The sequence below is a fragment of the Amia ocellicauda genome, unplaced genomic scaffold (assembly GCF_036373705.1).
Source record: "Amia ocellicauda isolate fAmiCal2 unplaced genomic scaffold, fAmiCal2.hap1 HAP1_SCAFFOLD_47, whole genome shotgun sequence".
NCBI classification, from domain to species: domain Eukaryota; kingdom Metazoa; phylum Chordata; class Actinopteri; order Amiiformes; family Amiidae; genus Amia; species Amia ocellicauda.
In genome coordinates, this window is record NW_027102983.1 from 740,077 (window position 1) to 757,308 (window position 17,232).

The window sequence follows — 17,232 nt, forward strand, 5'->3', positions numbered from 1 at the left end:
TGGCAACATTGTGGCAACGTTGTGCGTTAGCTGGGGTGCCACACTAGACCGGAACTATATTTTACAAAACGAACACATTGTCTTGATAATACAGCTGTAATTGAGTGCCTGACACGCCAGTCAAGCGCAATCTTGAGAAGGTGTGCATTTCAGTAAGGATTTCAATTGACATGCAGTATGAAACTGAAAGGAGGTTGCATCACTATGATGCATAACATTGCATGTATTGTATTTTCAAGTGTGTGCATTCATCCTGTTGTCATTTTGTTTTGAAAGCAGAAGAATCATTCAACAGGTTGCTGAGACAAATGTAAACCAGTAAAACATATGAAGAGAAACAAACCTTGAATATAAGTTCAGTTGTTTAAACATTTGACAAACTATGGTGAGGGGGTAAGAAAACACACAAATCCAGCAGCTCCTGTATTTCAATACACCAGAACCCAATATTATTGGCGAGTCGGGTAGTCCATCATCACAGTTCGAGGGCAGGCATCATTTCAGTAATTTCATCCCGTTGCATTCACATCCGTGCCTTGAATGAGATTGAATGTGATCTTTGCTCTCAAGTATGTTCCCAAGTTTTACACTTTCGTGCTTTGCATGAATGGGAATGGAACTGTGTGTGTTGAATGAGGCTCCTTGTGAGCACTGAACTTTGTCCGGTGGAGTTCCTTTTTGTGTTGCTGTAATTGTGTCATTTCTCGATGAGAAAGATTAGGCAACATTTAGTCACTTCTAGCCATGATGCTCAATTTATTTACGAATGTACCCTAGTTACTAGGGACCGTTTACGTTGGAGAACAAGATCTATTGTATGCCTGTGTATTTGGGGAAGTAAAATCTGAAATAATGATGAAATTGTGTGTATCCAAAGTTAAAACTCGTGATTTGTCGCCCTCTGGTGTGTAAAAGGTGCAAAAGCTTACAGCACCTGGTATTCCCAGGCGGTCTCCCATCCAAGTACTGACCAGGCCCGAGACTGCTTGGCTTCCGAGATCGGACGAGATCGGGCGTATTCAGGCTAGTATGGCCGTAAGCCAGGTAGGCTGTCCCTGACGCTCTACTTAAAGGGATGGCAATATCCGTTTCTGCCGTTCATACTTACAGTTGAACTGTCTCTCTACTCTAAAGCCCGGGACACACCAGTGCGCCGCAGACAGTCCCTGCTAACACGCCACGTTGTGGCAACGTTGTGGCAACGTTGTGCGTTAGCTGGGGTGCCACACCAGACCGGAACTATATTTTACAAAACGAACACATTGTCTTGATAAAACAGCTGTAATTGAGTGCCTGACACGCCAGTCAAGCGCAATCTTGAGAAGGTGTGCATTTCAGTAAGGATTTCAATTGACATGCAGTATGAAACTGAAAGGAGGTTGCATCACTATGATGCATAACATTGCATGTATTGTATTTTCAAGTGTGTGCATTCATCCTGTTGTCATTTTGTTTTGAAAGCAGAAGAATCATTCAACAGGTTGCTGAGACAAATGTAAACCAGTAAAACATATGAAGAGAAACAAACCTTGAATATAAGTTCAGTTGTTTAAACATTTGACAAACTATGGTGAGGGGTAAGAAAACACACAAATCCAGCAGCTCCTGTATTTCAATACACCAGAACCCAATATTATTGGCGAGTCGGGTAGTCCATCATCACAGTTCGAGGGCAGGCATCATTTCAGTAATTTCATCCCGTTGCATTCACATCCGTGCCTTGAATGAGATTGAATGTGATCTTTGCTCTCAAGTATGTTCCCAAGTTTTACACTTTCGTGCTTTGCATGAATGGGAATGGAACCGTGTGTGTTGAATGAGGCTCCTTGTGAGCACTGAACTTTGTCCGGTGGAGTTCTTTTTGTGTTGCTGTAATTGTGTCATTTCTCGATGAGAAAGATTAGGCAACATTTAGTCACTTCTAGCCATGATGCTCAATTTATTTACGAATGTACCCTAGTTACTAGGGACCGTTTACGTTGGAGAACAAGATCTATTGTATGCCTGTGTATTTGGGGAAGTAAAACCTGAAATAATGATGAAATTGTCTGTATCCCAAGTTAAAACTCGTGATTTGTCGCCCTCTGGTGTGTAAAAGGTGCAAAAGCTTACAGCACCTGGTATTCCCAGGCGGTCTCCCATCCAAGTACTGACCAGGCCCAAGCCTGCTTGGCTTCCGAGATCGGACGAGATCGGGCGTATTCAGGCTAGTATGGCCGTAAGCCAGGGAGGCTGTCCCTGACGCTTTACTTAAAGGGAAGGCAATATCCGTTTCTGCCGATCATACTTACAGTTGAACTGTCTCTCTACTCTAAAGCCCGGGACACACCAGTGCGCCGCAGACAGTCCCTGCTAACACGCCACGTTGTGGCAACGTTGTGGCAACGTTGTGCGTTAGCTGGGGTGCCACACCAGACCGGAACTATATTTTACAAAACGAACACATTGTCTTGATAATACAGCTGTAATTGAGTGCCTGACACGCCAGTCAAGCGCAATCTTGAGAAGGTGTGCATTTCAGTAAGGATTTCAATTGACATGCAGTATGAAACTGAAAGGAGGTTGCATCACTATGATGCATAACATTGCATGTATTGTATTTTCAAGTGTGTGCATTCATCCTGTTGTCATTTTGTTTTGAAAGCAGAAGAATCATTCAACAGGTTGCTGAGACAAATGTAAACCAGTAAAACATATGAAGAGAAACAAACCTTGAATATAAGTTCAGTTGTTTAAACATTTGACAAACTATGGTGAGGGGGTAAGAAAACACACAAATCCAGCAGCTCCTGTATTTCAATACACCAGAACCCAATATTATTGGCGAGTCGGGTAGTCCATCATCACAGTTCGAGGGCAGGCATCATTTCAGTAATTTCATCCCGTTGCATTCACATCCGTGCCTTGAATGAGATTGAATGTGATCTTTACTCTCAAGTATGTTCCCAAGTTTTACACTTTCGTGCTTTGCATGAATGGGAATGGAACCGTGTGTGTTGAATGAGGCTCCTTGTGAGCACTGAACTTTGTCCGGTGGAGTTCCTTTTTGTGTTGCTGTAATTGTGTCATTTCTCGATGAGAAAGATTAGGCAACATTTAGTCACTTCTAGCCATGATGCTCAATTTATTTACGAATGTACCCTAGTTACTAGGGACCGTTTACGTTGGAGAACAAGATCTATTGTATGCCTGTGTATTTGGGGAAGTAAAATCTGAAATAATGATGAAATTGCGTGTATCCAAAGTTAAAACTCGTGATTTGTCGCCCTCTGGTGTGTAAAAGGTGCAAAAGCTTACAGCACCTGGTATTCCCAGGCGGTCTCCCATCCAAGTACTGACCAGGCCCGAGCCCGCTTGGCTTCCGAGATCTGATGAGATCGGGCGTATTCAGGCTAGTATGGCCGTAAGCCAGGGAGGCTGTCCCTGACGCTCTACTTAAAGGGAAGGCAATATCCGTTTCTGCCGTTCATACTTACAGTTGAACTGTCTCTCTACTCTAAAGCCCGGGACACACCAGCGCACCGCAGACAGTCCCTGCTAACATGCCACGTTGTGGCAACGTTGTGCGTTAGCTGGGGTGCCACACCAGACCGGAACTATATTTTACAAAACGAACACATTGTCTTGATAATACAGCTGTAATTGTGTGCCTGACACGCCAGTCAAGCGCAATCTTGAGAAGGTGTGCATTTCAGTAAGGATTTCAATTGACATGCAGTATGAAACTGAAAGGAGGTTGCATCACTATGATGCATAACATTGCATGTATTGTATTTTCAAGTGTGTGCATTCATCCTGTTGTCATTTTGTTTTGAAAGCAGAAGAATCATTCAACAGGTTGCTGAGACAAATGTAAACCAGTAAAACATATGAAGAGAAACAAACCTTGAATATAAGTTCAGTTGTTTAAACATTTGACAAACTATGGTGAGGGGGTAAGAAAACACACAAATCCAGCAGCTCCTGTATTTCAATACACCAGAACCCAATATTATTGGCGAGTCGGGTAGTCCATCATCACAGTTCGAGGGCAGGCATCATTTCAGTAATTTCATCCCGTTGCATTCACATCCGTGCCTTGAATGAGATTGAATGTGATCTTTGCTCTCAAGTATGTTCCCAAGTTTTACACTTTCGTGCTTTGCATGAATGGGAATGGAACCGTGTGTGTTGAATGAGGCTCCTTGTGAGCACTGAACTTTGTCCGGTGGAGTTCCTTTTTGTGTTGCTGTAATTGTGTCATTTCTCGATGAGAAAGATTAGGCAACATTTAGTCACTTCTAGCCATGATGCTCAATTTATTCACGAATGTACCCTAGTTACTAGGGACCGTTTACGTTGGAGAACAAGATCTATTGTATGCCTGTGTATTTGGGGAAGTCAAATCTGAAATAATGATGAAATTGCGTGTATCCAAAGTTAAAACTCGTGATTTGTCGCCCTCTGGCGTGTAAAAGATGCAAAAGCTTACAGCACCTGGTATTCCCAGGCGGTCTCCCATCCAAGTACTGACCAGGCCCGAGCCTGCTTAGCTTCCGAGATCGGACGAGATCGGGCGTATTCAGGCTAGTATGGCCGTAAGCCAGGGAGGCTGTCCCTGACGCTCTACTTAAAGGGAAGGCAATATCCGTTTCTGCCGTTCATACTTACAGTTGAACTGTCTCTCTACTCTAAAGCCCGGGACACACCAGTGCGCCGCAGACAGTCCCTGCTAACATGCCACGTTGTGGCAACATTGTGGCAACGTTGTGCGTTAGCTGGGGTGCCACACCAGACCGGAACTATATATTACAAAACGAACACATTGTCTTGATAAAACAGCTGTAATTTAGTGCCTGACACGCCAGTCAAGCGCAATCTTGAGAAGGTGTGCATTTCAGTAAGGATTTCAATTGACATGCAGTATGAAACTGAAAGGAGGTTGCATCACTATGATGCATAACATTGCATGTATTGTATTTTCAAGTGTGTGCATTCATCCTGTTGTCATTTTGTTTTGAAAGCAGAAGAATCATTCAACAGGTTGCTGAGACAAATGTAAACCAGTAAAACATATGAAGAGAAACAAACCTTGAATATAAGTTCAGTTGTTTAAACATTTGAGAAAGTATGGTGAGGGGGTAAGAAAACATACAAATCCAGCAGCTCCTGTATTTCAATACACCAGAACCCAATATTATTGGCGAGTCGGGTAGTCCATCATCACAGTTCGAGGGCAGGCATCATTTCAGTAATTTCATCCCGTTGCATTCACATCCGTGCCTTGAATGAGATTGAATGTGATCTTTGCTCTCAAGTATGTTCCAAAGTTTTACACTTTCGTGCTTTGCATGAATGGGAATGGAACCGTTTGTGTTGAATGAGGCTCCTTGTGAGCACTGAACTTTGTCCGGTGGAGTTCCTTTTTGTGTTGCTGTAATTGTGTCATTTCTCGATGAGATAGATTAGGCAACATTTAGTCACTTCTAGCCATGATGCTCAATTTATTTACGAATGTACCCTAGTTACTAGGGACCGTTTACGTTGGAGAACAAGATCTATTGTATGCCTGTGTATTTGGGGAAGTCAAATCTGAAATAATGATGAAATTGCGTGTATCCAAAGTTAAAACTCGTGATTTGTCGCCCTCTGGTGTGTAAAAGATGCAAAAGCTTACAGCACCTGGTATTCCCAGGCGGTCTCCCATCCAAGTACTGACCAGGCCCGAGCCTGCTTAGCTTCCGAGATCGGACGAGATCGGGCGTATTCAGGCTAGTATGGCCGTAAGCCAGGGAGGCTGTCCCTGACGCTCTACTTAAAGGGAAGGCAATATCCGTTTCTGCCGCTCATACTTGCAGTTGAACTGTCTCTCTACTCTAAAGTCCGGGACACACCAGCGCGCCGCAGACAGTCCCTGCTAACACGAAACGTTGTGGCAACGTTGTGCGTTAGCTGGGGTGCCACACCAGACCGGAACTATATATTACAAAACGAACACATTGTCTTGATAAAACAGCTGTAATTGAGTGCCTGACACGCCAGTCAAGCGCAATCTTGAGAAGGTGTGCATTTCAGTAAGGATTTCAATTGACATGCAGTATGAAACTGAAAGGAGGTTGCATCACTATGATGCATAACATTGCATGTATTGTATTTTCAAGTGTGTGCATTCATCCTGTTGTCATTTTGTTTTGAAAGTAGAAGAATCATTTTTGCTGAGGTTGCTGAGACAAATGTAAACCAGTAAAACATATGAAGAGAAACAAACCTTGAATATAAGTTCAGTTGTTTAAACATTTGACAAACTATGGTGAGGGGGTAAGAAAACACACAAATCCAGCAGCTCCTGTATTTCAATACACCAGAACCCAATATTATTGGCGAGTCGGGTAGTCCATCATCACAGTTCGAGGGCAGGCATCATTTCAGTAATTTCATCCCGTTGCATTCACATCCGTGCCTTGAATGAGATTGAATGTGATCTTTGCTCTCAAGTATGTTCCCAAGTTTTACACTTTCGTGCTTTGCATGAATGGGAATGGAACCGTGTGTGTTGAATGAGGCTCCTTGTGAGCACTGATCTTTGTCCGGTGGAGTTCCTTTTTGTGTTGCTGTAATTGTGTCATTTCTCGATGAGAAAGATTAGGCAACATTTAGTCACTTCTAGCCATGATGCTCAATTTATTTACGAATGTACCCTAGTTACTAGGGACCGTTTACGTTGGAGAACAAGATCTATTGTATGCCTGTGTATTCGGGGAAGTCAAATCTGAAATAATGATGAAATTGCGTGTATCCAAAGTTAAAACTCGTGATTTGTCGCCCTCTGGTGTGTAAAAGATGCAAAAGCTTACAGCACCTGGTATTCCCAGGCGGTCTCCCATTCAAGTACTGACCAGGCCCGAGCCTGCTTAGCTTCCGAGATCGGGCGTATTCAGGCTAGTATGGCCGTAAGCCAGGGAGGCTGTCCCTGACGCTCTACTTAAAGGGAAGGCAATATCCGTTTCTGCCGCTCATACTTGCAAATGAACTGTCTCTCTACTCTAAAGTCCGGGACACACCAGCGCGCCGCAGACAGTCCCTGCTAACACGAAACTTTGTGGCAACGTTGTGGCAACGTTGTGCGTTAGCTGGGGTGCCACACCAGACCGGAACTATATTTTACAAAACGAACACATTGTCTTGATAAAACAGCTGTAATTGAGTGCCTGACACGCCAGTCAAGCGCAATCTTGAGAAGGTGTGCATTTCAGTAAGGATTTCAATTGACATGCAGTATGAAACTGAAAGGAGGTTGCATCACTATGATGCATAACATTGCATGTATTATATTTTCAAGTGTGTGCATTCATCCTGTTGTCATTTTGTTTTGAAAGCAGAAGAATCATTCAACAGGTTGCTGAGACAAATGTAAACCAGTAAAACATATGAAGAGAAACAAACCTTGAATATAAGTTCAGTTGTTTAAACATTTGACAAACTATGGTGAGGGGGTAAGAAAACACACAAATCCAGCAGCTCCTGTATTTCAATACACCAGAACCCAATATTATTGGCGAGTCTGGTAGTCCATCATCACAGTTCGAGGGCAGGCATCATTTCAGTAATTTCATCCCGTTGCATTCACATCCGTGCCTTGAATGAGATTGAATGTGATCTTTGCTCTCAAGTATGTTCCCAAGTTTTACACTTTCGTGCTTTGCATGAATGGGAATGGAACCGTGTGTGTTGAATGAGGCTCCTTGTGAGCACTGAACTTTGTCCGGTGGAGTTCCTTTTTGTGTTGCTGTAATTGTGTAATTTCTCGATGAGAAAGATTAGGCAACATTTAGTCACTTCTAGCCATGATGCTCAATTTATTTACGAATGTACCCTAGTTACTAGGGACCGTTTACGTTGGAGAACAAGATCTATTGTATGCCTGTGTATTCGGGGAAGTCAAATCTGAAATAATGATGAAATTGCGTGTATCCAAAGTTAAAACTCGTGATTTGTCGCCCTCTGGTGTGTAAAAGATGCAAAAGCTTACAGCACCTGGTATTCCCAGGCGGTCTCCCATCCAAGTACTGACCAGGCCCGAGCCTGCTTAGCTTCCGAGATCGGACGAGATCGGGCGTATTCAGGCTAGTATGGCCGTAAGCCAGGGAAGCTGTCCCTGACGCTCTACTTAAAGGGAAGGCAATATCCGTTTCTGCCGCTCATACTTGCAGTTGAACTGTCTCTCTACTCTAAAGTCCGGGACACACCAGCGCGCCGCAGACAGTCCCTGCTAACACGAAACGTTGTGGCAACGTTGTGCGTTAGCTGGGGTGCCACACCAGACCGGAACTATATATTACAAAACGAACACATTGTCTTGATAAAACAGCTGTAATTGAGTGCCTGACACGCCAGTCAAGCGCAATCTTGAGAAGGTGTGCATTTCAGTAAGGATTTCAATTGACATGCAGTATGAAACTGAAAGGAGGTTGCATCACTATGATGCATAACATTGCATGTATTGTATTTTCAAGTGTGTGCATTCATCCTGTTGTCATTTTGTTTTGAAAGCAGAAGAATCATTCAACAGGTTGCTGAGACAAATGTAAACCAGTAAAACATATGAAGAGAAACAAACCTTGAATATAAGTTCAGTTGTTTAAACATTTGACAAACTATGGTGAGGGGGTAAGAAAACACACAAATCCAGCAGCTCCTGTATTTCAATACACCAGAACCCAATATTATTGGCGAGTCGGGTAGTCCATCATCACAGTTCGAGGGCAGGCATCATTTCAGTAATTTCATCCCGTTGCATTCACATCCGTGCCTTGAATGAGATTGAATGTGATCTTTGCTCTCAAGTATGTTCCCAAGTTTTACACTTTCGTGCTTTGCATGAATGGGAATGGAACCGTGTGTGTTGAATGAGGCTCCTTGTGAGCACTGAACTTTGTCCGGTGGAGTTCCTTTTTGTGTTGCTGTAATTGTGTAATTTCTCGATGAGAAAGATTAGGCAACATTTAGTCACTTCTAGCCATGATGCTCAATTTATTTACGAATGTACCCTAGTTACTAGGGACCGTTTACGTTGGAGAACAAGATCTATTGTATGCCTGTGTATTCGGGGAAGTCAAATCTGAAATAATGATGAAATTGCGTGTATCCAAAGTTAAAACTCGTGATTTGTCGCCCTCTGGTGTGTAAAAGATGCAAAAGCTTACAGCACCTGGTATTCCCAGGCGGTCTCCCATCCAAGTACTGACCAGGCCCGAGCCTGCTTAGCTTCCGAGATCGGACGAGATCGGGCGTATTCAGGCTAGTATGGCCGTAAGCCAGGGAAGCTGTCCCTGACGCTCTACTTAAAGGGAAGGCAATATCCGATTCTGCCGCTCATACTTGCAGTTGAACTGTCTCTCTACTCTAAAGTCCGGGACACACCAGCGCGCCGCAGACAGTCCCTGCTAACACGAAACGTTGTGGCAACGTTGTGTGTTAGCTGGGGTGCCACACCAGACCGGAACTATATATTACAAAACGAACACATTGTCTTGATAAAACAGCTGTAATTGAGTGCCTGACACGCCAGTCAAGCGCAATCTTGAGAAGGTGTGCATTTCAGTAAGGATTTCAATTGACATGCAGTATGAAACTGAAAGGAGGTTGCATCACTATGATGCATAACATTGCATGTATTGTATTTTCAAGTGTGTGCATTCATCCTGTTGTCATTTTGTTTTGAAAGTAGAAGAATCATTTTTGCTGAGGTTGCTGAGACAAATGTAAACCAGTAAAACATATGAAGAGAAACAAACCTTGAATATAAGTTCAGTTGTTTAAACATTTGACAAACTATGGTGAGGGGGTAAGAAAACACACAAATCCAGCAGCTCCTGTATTTCAATACACCAGAACCCAATATTATTGGCGAGTCGGGTAGTCCATCATCACAGTTCGAGGGCAGGCATCATTTCAGTAATTTCATCCCGTTGCATTCACATCCGTGCCTTGAATGAGATTGAATGTGATCTTTGCTCTCAAGTATGTTCCCAAGTTTTACACTTTCGTGCTTTGCATGAATGGGAATGGAACCATGTGTGTTGAATGAGGCTCCTTGTGAGCACTGAACTTTGTCCGGTGGAGTTCCTTTTTGTGTTGCTGTAATTGTGTCATTTCTCGATGAGAAAGATTAGGCAACATTTAGTCACTTCTAGCCATGATGCTCAATTTATTTATGAATGTACCCTAGTTACTAGGGACCGTTTACGTTGGAGAACAAGATCTATTGTATGCCTGTGTATTTGGGGAAGTCAAATCTGAAATAATGATGAAATTGCGTGTATCCAAAGTTAAAACTCGTGATTTGTCGCCCTCTGGTGTGTAAAAGATGCAAAAGCTTACAGCACCTGGTATTCCCAGTCGGTCTCCCATCCAAGTACTGACCAGGCCCGAGCCTGCTTAGCTTCCGAGATCGGACGAGATCGGGCGTATTCAGGCTAGTATGGCCGTAAGCCAGGGAGGCTGTCCCTGACGCTCTACTTAAAGGGAAGGCAATATCCGTTTCTGCCGTTCATACTTACAGTTGAACTGTCTCTCTACTCTAAAGCCCGGGACACACCAGCGCACCGCAGACAGTCCCTGCTAACATGCCACGTTGTGGCAACATTGTGGCAACGTTGTGCGTTAGCTGGGGTGCCACACCAGACCGGAACTATATATTACAAAACGAACACATTGTCTTGATAAAACAGCTGTAATTGAGTGCCTGACACGCCAGTCAAGCGCAATCTTGAGAAGGTGTGCATTTCAGTAAGGATTTCAATTGACATGCAGTATGAAACTGAAAGGAGGTTGCATCACTATGATGCATAACATTGCATGTATTGTATTTTCAAGTGTGTGCATTCATCCTGTTGTCATTTTGTTTTGAAAGTAGAAGAATCATTTTTGCTGAGGTTGCTGAGACAAATGTAAACCAGTAAAACATATGAAGAGAAACAAACCTTGAATATAAGTTCAGTTGTTTAAACATTTGACAAACTATGGTGAGGGGGTAAGAAAACACACAAATCCAGCAGCTCCTGTATTTCAATACACCAGAACCCAATATTATTGGCGAGTCGGGTAGTCCATCATCACAGTTCGAGGGCAGGCATCATTTCAGTAATTTCATCCCGTTGCATTCACATCCGTGCCTTGAATGAGATTGAATGTGATCTTTGCTCTCAAGTATGTTCCCAAGTTTTACACTTTCGTGCTTTGCATGAATGGGAATGGAACCGTGTGTGTTGAATGAAGCTCCTTGTGAGCACTGAACTTTGTCCGGTGGAGTTCCTTTTTGTGTTGCTGTAATTGTGTCATTTCTCGATGAGAAAGATTAGGCAACATTTAGTCACTTCTAGCCATGATGCTCAATTTATTTACGAATGTACCCTAGTTACTAGGGACCGTTTACGTTGGAGAACAAGATCTATTGTATGCCTGTGTATTTGGGGAAGTCAAATCTGAAATAATGATGAAATTGCGTGTATCCAAAGTTAAAACTTGTGATTTGTCGCCCTCTGGTGTGTAAAAGATGCAAAAGCTTACAGCACCTGGTATTCCCAGGCGGTCTCCCATCCAAGTACTGACCAGGCCCGAGCCTGCTTAGCTTCCGAGATCGGACGAGATCGGGCGTATTCAGGCTAGTATGGCCGTAAGCCAGGGAGGCTGTCCCTGACGCTCTACTTAAAGGGAAGGCAATATCCGTTTCTGCCGTTCATACTTACAGTTGAACTGTCTCTCTACTCTAAAGCCCGGGACACACCAGCGCGCCGCAGACAGTCCCTGCTAACACGCCACGTTGTGGCAACATTGTGGCAACGTTGTGCGTTAGCTGGGGTGCCACACCAGACCGGAACTATATATTACAAAACGAACACATTCTCTTGATAAAACAGCTGTAATTGAGTGCCTGACACGCCAGTCAAGCGCAATCTTGAGAAGGTGTGCATTTCAGTAAGGATTTCAATTGACATGCAGTATGAAACTGAAAGGAGGTTGCATCACTATGATGCATAACATTGCATGTATTGTATTTTCAAGTGTGTGCATTCATCCTGTTGTCATTTTGTTTTGAATGCAGAAGAATCATTCAACAGGTTGCTGAGACAAATGTAAACCAGTAAAACATATGAAGAGAAACAAACCTTGAATATAAGTTCAGTTGTTTAAACATTTGACAAACTATGGTGAGGGGGTAAGAAAACACACAAATCCAGCAGCTCCTGTATTTCAATACACCAGAACCCAATATTATTGGCGAGTCGGGTAGTCCATCATCACAGTTCGAGGGCAGGCATCATTTCAGTAATTTCATCCCGTTGCATTCACATCCGTGCCTTGAATGAGATTGAATGTGATCTTTGCTCTCAAGTATTTTCCCAAGTTTTACACTTTCGTGCTTTGCATGAATGGGAATGGAACCGTGTGTGTTGAATGAGGCTCCTTGTGAGCACTGAACTTTGTCCGGTGGAGTTCCTTTTTGTGTTGCTGTAATTGTGTCATTTCTCGATGAGAAAGATTAGGCAACATTTAGTCACTTCTAGCCATGATGCTCAATTTATTTACGAATGTACACTAGTTACTAGGGACCGTTTACGTTGGAGAACAAGATCTATTCTATGCCTGTGTATTTGGGGAAGTCAAATCTGAAATAATGATGAAATTGCGTGTATCCAAAGTTAAAACTCGTGATTTGTCGCCCTCTGGTGTGTAAAAGATGCAAAAGCTTACAGCACCTGGTATTCCCAGGCGGTCTCCCATCCAAGTACTGACCAGGCCCGAGCCTGCTTAGCTTCCGAGATCGGACGAGATCGGGCGTTTTCAGGCTAGTATGGCCGTAAGCCAGGGAGGCTGTCCCTGACGCTCTACTTAAAGGGAAGGCAATATCCGTTTCTTCCGCTCATACTTGCAATTGAACTGTCTCTCTACTCTAAAGTCCGGGACACACCAGCGCGCCGCAGACAGTCCCTGCTAACACGAAACGTTGTGGCAACGTTGTGCGTTAGCTGGGGTGCCACACCAGACCGGAACTATATATTACAAAACGAACACATTGTCTTGATAAAACAGCTGTAATTGAGTGCCTGACACGCCAGTCAAGCGCAATCTTGAGAAGGTGTGCATTTTAGTAAGGATTTCAATTGACATGCAGTATGAAACTGAAAGGAGGTTGCATCACTATGATGCATAACATTGCATGTATTGTATTTTCAAGTGTGTGCATTCATCCTGTTGTCATTTTGTTTTGAAAGCAGAAGAATCATTCAACAGGTTGCTGAGACAAATGTAAACCAGTAAAACATATGAAGAGAAACAAACCTTGAATATAAGTTCAGTTGTTTAAACATTTGACAAACTATGGTGAGGGGGTAAGAAAACACACAAATCCAGCAGCTCCTGTATTTCAATACACCAGAACCCAATATTATTGGCGAGTCGGGTAGTCCATCATCACAGTTCGAGGGCAGGCATCATTTCAGTAATTTCATCCCGTTGCATTCACATCCGTGCCTTGAATGAGATTGAATGTGATCTTTGCTCTCAAGTATGTTCCCAAGTTTTACACTTTCGTGCTTTGCATGAATGGGAATGGAACCGTGTGTGTTGAATGAGGCTCCTTGTGAGCACTGAACTTTGTCCGGTGGAGTTCCTTTTTGTGTTGCTGTAATTGTGTCATTTCTCGATGAGAAAGATTAGGCAACATTTAGTCACTTCTAGCCATGATGCTCAATTTATTTACGAATGTACCCTAGTTACTAGGGACCGTTTACGTTGGAGAACAAGATCTATTGTATGCCTGTGTATTTGGGGAAGTCAAATCTGAAATAATGATGAAATTGCGTGTATCCAAAGTTAAAACTCGTGATTTGTCGCCCTCTGGTGTGTAAAAGATGCAAAAGCTTACAGCACCTGGTATTCCCAGGCGGTCTCCCATCCAAGTACTGACCAGGCCCGAGCCTGCTTAGCTTCCGAGATCGGACGAGATCGGGCGTATTCAGGCTAGTATGGCCGTAAGCCAGGGAAGTTGTCCCTGACGCTCTACTTAAAGGGAAGGCAATATCCGTTTCTGCCGCTCATACTTGCAGTTGAACTGTCTCTCTACTCTAAAGTCCGGGACACACCAGCGCGCCGCAGACAGTCCCTGCTAACACGAAACGTTGTGGCAACGTTGTGCGTTAGCTGGGGTGCCACACCAGACCGGAACTATATTTTACAAAACGAACACATTGTCTTGATAATACAGCTGTAATTGAGTGCCTGACATGCCAGTCAAGCGCAATCTTGAGAAGGTGTGCATTTCAGTAAGGATTTCAATTGACATGCAGTATGAAACTGAAAGGAGGTTGCATCACTATGATGCATAACATTGCATGTATTGTATTTTCAAGTGTGTGCATTCATCCTGTTGTCATTTTGTTTTGAAAGCAGAAGAATCATTCAACAGGTTGCTGAGACAAATGTAAACCAGTAAAACATATGAAGAGAAACATACCTTGAATATAAGTTCAGTTGTTTAAACATTTGACAAACTATGGTGAGGGGGTAAGAAAACACACAAATCCAGCAGCTCCTGTATTTCAATACACCAGAACCCAATATTATTGGCGAGTCGGGTAGTCCATCATCACAGTTCGAGGGCAGGCATCATTTCAGTAATTTCATCCCGTTGCATTCACATCCGTGCCTTGAATGAGATTGAATGTGATCTTTGCTCTCAAGTATGTTCCCAAGTTTTACACTTTCGTGCTTTGCATGAATGGGAATGGAACCGTGTGTGTTGAATGAGGCTCCTTGTGAGCACTGAACTTTGTCCGGTGGAGTTCCTTTTTGTGTTGCTGTAATTGTGTCATTTCTCGATGAGAAAGATTAGGCAACATTTAGTCACTTCTAGCCATGATGCTCAATTTATTTACGAATGTACCCTAGTTACTAGGGACCGTTTACGTTGGAGAACAAGATCTATTGTATGCCTGTGTATTTGGGGAAGTCAAATCTGAAATAATGATGAAATTGCGTGTATCCAAAGTTAAAACTCGTGATTTGTCGCCCTCTGGTGTGTAAAAGATGCAAAAGCTTACAGCACCAGGTATTCCCAGGCGGTCTCCCATCCAAGTACTGACCAGGCCCGAGCCTGCTTAGCTTCCGAGATCGGACGAGATCGGGCGTATTCAGGCTAGTATGGCCGTAAGCCAGTGAGGCTGTCCCTGACGCTCTACTTAAAGGGAAGGCAATATCCGTTTCTGCCGTTCATACTTACAGTTGAACTGTCTCTCTACTCTAAAGCCCGGGACACACCAGCGCGCCGCAGACAGTCCCTGCTAACACGCCACGTTGTGGCAACATTGTGGCAACGTTGTGCGTTAGCTGGGGTGCCACACCAGACCGGAACTATATATTACAAAACGAACACATTGTCTTGATAAAACAGCTGTAATTGAGTGCCTGACACGCCCGTCAAGCGCAATCTTGAGAAGGTGTGCATTTCAGTAAGGATTTCAATTGACATGCAGTATGAAACTGAAAGGAGGTTGCATCACTATGATGCATAACATTGCATGTATTGTATTTTCAAGTGTGTGCATTCATCCTGTTGTCATTTTGTTTTGAAAGCAGAAGAATCATTCAACAGGTTGCTGAGACAAATGTAAACCAGTAAAACATATGAAGAGAAACAAACCTTGAATATAAGTTCAGTTGTTTAAACATTTGACAAACTATGGTGAGGGGGTAAGAAAACACACAAATCCAGCAGCTCCTGTATTTCAATACACCAGAACCCAATATTATTGGCGAGTCGGGTAGTCCATCATCACAGTTCGAGGGCAGGCATCATTTCAGTAATTTCATCCCGTTGCATTCACATCCGTGCCTTGAATGAGATTGAATGTGATCTTTGCTCTCAAGTATGTTCCCAAGTTTTACACTTTCGTGCTTTGCATGAATGGGAATGGAACCGTGTGTGTTGAATGAGGCTCCTTGTGAGCACTGAACTTTGTCCGGTGGAGTTCCTTTTTGTGTTGCTGTAATTGTGTCATTTCTCGATGAGAAAGATTAGGCAACATTTAGTCACTTCTAGCCATGATGCTCAATTTATTTACGAATGTACCCTAGTTACTAGGGACCGTTTACATTGGAGAACAAGATCTATTGTATGCCTGTGTATTTGGGGAAGTCAAATCTGAAATAATGATGAAATTGCGTGTATCCAAAGTTAAAACTCGTGATTTGTCGCCCTCTGGTGTGTAAAAGATGCAAAAGCTTACAGCACCTGGTATTCCCAGGCGGTCTCCCATCCAAGTACTGACCAGGCCGGAGCCTGCTTAGCTTCCGAGATCGGACGAGATCGGGCGTATTCAGGCTAGTATGGCCGTAAGCCGGGGAGGCTGTCCCTGATGCTCTACTTAAAGGGAAGGCAATATCCGTTTCTGCCGCTCATACTTGCAGTTGAACTGTCTCTCTACTCTAAAGTCCGGGACACACCAGCGCGCCGCAGACAGTCCCTGCTAACACGAAACGTTGTGGCAACGTTGTGCGTTAACTGGGGTGCCACACCAGACCGGAACTATATTTTACAAAACGAACACATTGTCTTGATAATACAGCTGTAATTGAGTGCCTGACACGCCAGTCAAGCGCAATCTTGAGAAGGTGTGCATTTCAGTAAGGATTTCAATTGACATGCAGTATGAAACTGAAAGGAGGTTGCATCACTATGATGCATAACATTGCATGTATTGTATTTTCAAGTGTGTGCATTCATCCTGTTGTCATTTTGTTTTGAAAGCAGAAGAATCATTCAACAGGTTGCTGAGACAAATGTAAACCAGTAAAACATATGAAGAGAAACAAACCTTGAATATAAGTTCAGTTGTTTAAACATTTGACAAACTATGGTGAGGGGGTAAGAAAACACACAAATCCAGCAGCTCCTGTATTTCAATACACCAGAACCCAATATTATTGGCGAGTCGGGTAGTCCATCATCACAGTTCGAGGGCAGGCATCATTTCAGTAATTTCATCCCGTTGCATTCACATCCGTGACTTGAATGAGATTGAATGTGATCTTTGCTCTCAAGTATGTTCCCAAGTTTTACACTTTCGTGCTTTGCATGAATGGGAATGGAACCGTGTGTGTTGAATGAGGCTCCTTGTGAGCACTGAACTTTGTCCGGTGGAGTTCCTTTTTGTGTTGCTGTAATTGTGTCATTTCTCGATGAGAAAGATTAGG

The 17,232-nt window shown here is 43.4% G+C and overlaps 13 non-coding genes and 1 pseudogene across 13 annotated transcripts; all 14 read right to left on the reverse strand.

Moving 5' to 3' along the window:
* Positions 1-922: 922 nt before the first annotated feature.
* On the reverse strand, positions 923-1,041 carry LOC136736681 (5S ribosomal RNA). Its single transcript, XR_010811739.1, has one exon. It is a non-coding gene; the product is annotated as a 5S ribosomal RNA (ribosomal RNA).
* Positions 1,042-2,105: 1,064 nt separating this feature from the next.
* On the reverse strand, positions 2,106-2,224 carry LOC136737118 (5S ribosomal RNA). The gene has a single exon (XR_010812090.1). It is a non-coding gene; the product is annotated as a 5S ribosomal RNA (ribosomal RNA).
* A 1,066-nt stretch (positions 2,225-3,290) lies between these two features.
* On the reverse strand, positions 3,291-3,409 carry LOC136737238 (5S ribosomal RNA). Its single transcript, XR_010812204.1, has one exon. It is a non-coding gene; the product is annotated as a 5S ribosomal RNA (ribosomal RNA).
* A 1,055-nt stretch (positions 3,410-4,464) lies between these two features.
* Positions 4,465-4,583, reverse strand: LOC136737031 (5S ribosomal RNA). The gene has a single exon (XR_010812005.1). It is a non-coding gene; the product is annotated as a 5S ribosomal RNA (ribosomal RNA).
* Positions 4,584-5,649: 1,066 nt separating this feature from the next.
* LOC136737033 (5S ribosomal RNA) lies at positions 5,650-5,768 on the reverse strand. Its single transcript, XR_010812007.1, has one exon. It is a non-coding gene; the product is annotated as a 5S ribosomal RNA (ribosomal RNA).
* A 1,058-nt stretch (positions 5,769-6,826) lies between these two features.
* LOC136736907 (uncharacterized) lies at positions 6,827-6,935 on the reverse strand (annotated as a pseudogene).
* A 1,066-nt stretch (positions 6,936-8,001) lies between these two features.
* On the reverse strand, positions 8,002-8,120 carry LOC136737034 (5S ribosomal RNA). Its single transcript, XR_010812008.1, has one exon. It is a non-coding gene; the product is annotated as a 5S ribosomal RNA (ribosomal RNA).
* A 1,055-nt stretch (positions 8,121-9,175) lies between these two features.
* Positions 9,176-9,294, reverse strand: LOC136737035 (5S ribosomal RNA). Its single transcript, XR_010812009.1, has one exon. It is a non-coding gene; the product is annotated as a 5S ribosomal RNA (ribosomal RNA).
* Positions 9,295-10,352: 1,058 nt separating this feature from the next.
* LOC136737208 (5S ribosomal RNA) lies at positions 10,353-10,471 on the reverse strand. Its single transcript, XR_010812174.1, has one exon. It is a non-coding gene; the product is annotated as a 5S ribosomal RNA (ribosomal RNA).
* A 1,069-nt stretch (positions 10,472-11,540) lies between these two features.
* LOC136737036 (5S ribosomal RNA) lies at positions 11,541-11,659 on the reverse strand. The gene has a single exon (XR_010812010.1). It is a non-coding gene; the product is annotated as a 5S ribosomal RNA (ribosomal RNA).
* A 1,066-nt stretch (positions 11,660-12,725) lies between these two features.
* LOC136737088 (5S ribosomal RNA) lies at positions 12,726-12,844 on the reverse strand. Its single transcript, XR_010812061.1, has one exon. It is a non-coding gene; the product is annotated as a 5S ribosomal RNA (ribosomal RNA).
* Positions 12,845-13,899: 1,055 nt separating this feature from the next.
* Positions 13,900-14,018, reverse strand: LOC136737037 (5S ribosomal RNA). The gene has a single exon (XR_010812011.1). It is a non-coding gene; the product is annotated as a 5S ribosomal RNA (ribosomal RNA).
* Positions 14,019-15,073: 1,055 nt separating this feature from the next.
* LOC136737087 (5S ribosomal RNA) lies at positions 15,074-15,192 on the reverse strand. Its single transcript, XR_010812060.1, has one exon. It is a non-coding gene; the product is annotated as a 5S ribosomal RNA (ribosomal RNA).
* A 1,066-nt stretch (positions 15,193-16,258) lies between these two features.
* On the reverse strand, positions 16,259-16,377 carry LOC136737280 (5S ribosomal RNA). Its single transcript, XR_010812245.1, has one exon. It is a non-coding gene; the product is annotated as a 5S ribosomal RNA (ribosomal RNA).
* Between the last annotated feature and the right edge of the window lie 855 nt (positions 16,378-17,232).